We start from the raw sequence: 4,285 nt of genomic DNA, 5'->3' as shown, positions 1-4,285 counted from the left end.
TTCCAGGTACTAGAATAAGATTTAGTAGAATGAAGTATCCAAACTCACATCCACTGCATAGCTGTGACTTAACCAGTCCAAGTTCTATGCTTCATCCTTAACCTTATGCCAGGCATTGAGGGGACTAATGTATAATGAATATGCTAATTTAGTTCCATTATTCATTAGTTAATTCAACAAACATTTTGAATGACTAATAAGATCCAGATCCATGGCAAATCCCTGCTTTTGAGGATCTTACAATCTAGTAGGGAAGCAGATAAGTAAACAGACAATTGAAATAGCATATGAAAGGTCTATAAGGACGTATTTACAATGTGAAATGGAATCACAGAAGGAAAAACGTAAGTGTGGCTGGGCACTGTGATGCAGACCTGTAATCCTAGTGACTTGGGTGGCTGAGGCAGGAGGATCACAAGTTTGAGGCCAGTCTCAACACTTTATCTAGACCCTGTATCAAAGTAAAATTTAAATAAAGGGCTGGGAAGTGTAGGTCAGTAGTAAAGTACTTCCCTAGCATCCATTAGTCCCTGAGATCGAGCCTGAGTACTAGAAAGAAGAAAAAAAGACAGACAGACAAGACCTAAATGTGTCCATCATATTAGACTACATTGTCCTAATAGAAGGGTACTTAACCTTAAGGAGCCTTTTAAAAGGAGCCAAATGTTAACTTCTTTTTTTTTTTTTTTTAAATATTTATTTATTTATTTATTTTAGTTTTTGGCGGACACAACATCTTTGTATGTGGTGCTGAGGATCAAACCCAGGCCGCACGCATGCCAGGCGAGCTTGCTACCGCTTGAGCCACATCCCCAGCCCAAATGTTAACTTCTTAATGGGGAATCTTTTCCCAGCTTTCTCCTCTCTCAATCTAATAGCCGATACTAGCTAATAAGAAAGAAAAAATACTTCTAGTGTGGAAAAAAAGAAATTTATCCAGTCTCCTAACCTGGTAGATATATCCAACCTCCTTTGCTCAAGAGCTGAGCTAATCAAACAACTCTGTATTTAAGAACATTGATTTGATCTATTCCAACAAGAGAATATAAATACTCACTATAAATAACCTGTTGCTATTTATCCTGTGCAGGTCTTCTTTTGTTGAGAATTAACAGTTGATCTGGTCTAAAAAGCTGCTGTGGGAGAATTATTACGAGTTTGTTTTCTGTACAAGAGCTATCCAATGGAATTGTCTGTGATGATGTGTCGTTCAGTTGGGTAGCTAGCCACATGTGGTTATTGAGCATTTGCAACGTATCGAGGGAAACCAAAGAAGTGATTTATAATGTTATTTAATTTTAATTAATTTAAATAGCCACATGTGGCTTGTCGCGACCCCTCGCCGGCAAGGGAAAACACGACACAGGATTCTTCTTTCAGCAGTTTATTCAGGCCTTGAGTCATGTATCATCTTCTAGCGCCCGCCCCCGACACACCCAAGCACAGCTTAATAAAGCCCCCCCGCATCCCAATCCCAAGCCGCCACGTGGATCTCTCTCATAGGGTGATAAGGGATTGCGCGCCAACTCTCCATAAAAGGAGTTGTTTATCACAGGCCACAGTGGAAGCCGGCGCCATCTTCTAATGGCGGCCACGGTCTATAAGAATGGCTTACCACAGTGGCTAATGGTAACCTATTTGCATAGCACAGCTCTAGACGCTTGCTACTGTGAAGTCTGTAGACTATCAGCATCACATCACTTTGCTAGCTTGCTAGAAATGCAGAATCTCAGGCCCCACCCTAAATCTATTGATAACAATCTGTTAACAAGATTGTATTTGTATGCATATTATTTTTTTTTAGTTTTAGATGGATACAATATCTTTGTTTTATTTATTTATTTTTTTATGTGGTGCTAAGGATGAACCAACCTTACATATGCAAGGCAAGCTCAACCACTGAGCTACAACCACAGCCCTGAATATTAATTTTTTAAAAACTGTCTTTACATATTTTTTAGTTGTCAATGGACCTTTATTTTTTATTTATTTATATGTGGTGCTGAGAATCGAACCCAATGCCTCACACATGCTAGGCAAGCGCTCTATCACTAAGCTATAACCCCAGCCCTGCATATTAATTTTTTAAAGGGCTTGGTTACTTCCAGATGAGCTGAATAAGAGACTAGGGACCATATTTTTTGTGACCCCCTTCATGTTATAGACATGTTATAGTGGATACTCTGAAACTGGCATCCAGCATAAAGGGCATTTTGCTTTCTTTGTATCTGTCTCTCCCCTACCTTTTAGACTTAGTAGAAAACAGAAAGGGAAAGGAGAAGAAACTTCTAGAGATGTAGGGATGAGGGGTGGGGTGGAAAAAGCATCTATTTTTCAAAGATATTCAAAATAAAATGAAAGTATTTCCTCAATAATTACTGAATATGGATGATGAATATTTGAGGATTCATCGTATTATTTTCCTCTACTTTTGTGTATATTTGAAATTTTTCAAAATTAAAAAATAGATGTAACTTGAGAGATGATGTGCTTGATAGCCAGTTCCAAAATGGCCCTCAAATGAGCCTCTCCTCCTGAAATTCATGCCCTTGTATAGTCTTCCTCCATGTGAAATCAGGGCTTGTCTGTGACCAAAGTGTTGTAATTTCAAAGAGTTAAGTCATGTGACTTCTGTCTGGTTCTCTCTTGGATCTGTTGCTCTGAGGGAATTTGGCTACCATGCTGTGAGGGCACTCAAGTAGTCTTGTGGAAAGGCCTTCATGGAGAAATGCCAAGGTTTCCTGTTCACAGCCAGCCATGTGAGAAATCCATGTAAGGCACACTTTGCTAAAGTTGAACCTCTGGCTCCAGTAAAGTCTTCCAATGACATACACCTGTGTTCAACTGCATGAGAAACCTCAACTACCTCAACATTGCTCCTGAATCTCTGACAAAAAAAAATATATGAAAAACAATTAATTATATTATAGTAAGCCACCAAGTTTTGGGGTAATTGGTTATGCAGCAATAGATAACTAATGTGATGTGATTTTAAGACTCTTCTCTCCCCTATCACTGATACCTGGAATGAATAGAAAACATTTTTCACACTATGCATAAGGTTAACATGCTAGTATTCCTTAAAGAGATAATACATCTACTTAAATTCATGGTAAAACATATGTGACAGATATAAATTCTTTCTTTGTAAAACTCTTAGCAGGCTAATCTATTGAGACATTAATTTCAGTCGTAGTCTTGCTGTTGTAAGAGACTAGAAAGAATAAAATGGTAATTTCTCTCTCAGTGTCCACCATCTGAAGAATAGCTGAAATCTTGAGTTATAAGATCTTGGCTTTTCCTACAGCTCATCGCCCCACTCCCATCTCAACAACATACACGGTTAACAGCTTCTTCCTGTTTCAGGGGCCACCCTGGAGAAGTCACCCTCACCTCCACCCCTGGCCTTAATATTGAGGGTTAGGTAATAGAGAAACTCTGATGGAACTGCTCTATATCCAGGGGGGAGAGAGCTGGTACTAGTTCAGGAAGGTGGCAAGTGGCCAAACCTAAGGGATGAATTACTTTCTTCAGGCTGGGAAGAGTTTGGGAGTTTCCAGGAATGGAACCTGCCCCTGGCTCCCATGCAGTCCAAGCTGTGTGTTTAGCGGGTGGAGCGGGGGAATCTACCAGGGGTGTCGGGGGCAGGGGATCCCAGGGCCTGGGCCCTGGGACACCAGGGATAGTCCTCCCTTCCCCTACTCCTGCACAGCTGGCTTGCCTGCTACAGGGCTGTGCCTTTCAGGGTACTTCCAGGGTTATGGACTAGTGGCACTGAGACTAGCACGGGCAAAAAACAAACAACAACAAAACAAAAACAAACAAACAAACAAACAAATAAAAACCTTTCCCCAAATTGTTGGGACTTCATAGCCCCAGAGAGAAGGGAGGAGGAATTTCTAAACGTGACTAACGAATTTCCCGCCAACATTGACAGGCGGGAGCTGAGCCAGATTTCTTTAATTTGGAAAATTAAAAGACAGGCGACGCTTCTTGCCCCGGAGTCAGCTGCAGCGAATTCACTCCAGTTTGACTTACTTTTCGGGTTTGGACAGGGAGAAGAGTAGTAGGGGAACGAGGGGGATGGAGGAAGGTGGAGGGAAGGAAGTGGGAAAGGGCCTATGCCGCCCATTGTGGCACCAGCTGAGCAGCCGGGTCAGGTTCACAGAGGGAGAACGACCCAGCTGGTTGACACCCGCCGAGGGCCCAGCGCGCGACCACCCGGCCGGCTCCGACACAAACACACGCACGTGCGCCCCGCCCCCGCCGCGCGCACGCGCCCCGA

The sequence above is a fragment of the Marmota marmota genome, unplaced genomic scaffold (genome assembly GCF_001458135.2).
Source record: "Marmota marmota marmota unplaced genomic scaffold, marMar, whole genome shotgun sequence".
In the NCBI taxonomy this organism is placed as follows: domain Eukaryota; kingdom Metazoa; phylum Chordata; class Mammalia; order Rodentia; family Sciuridae; genus Marmota; species Marmota marmota.
The sequence above is the reverse complement of the archived record's forward strand: the minus strand, read 5'-3'. Positions refer to the sequence as shown.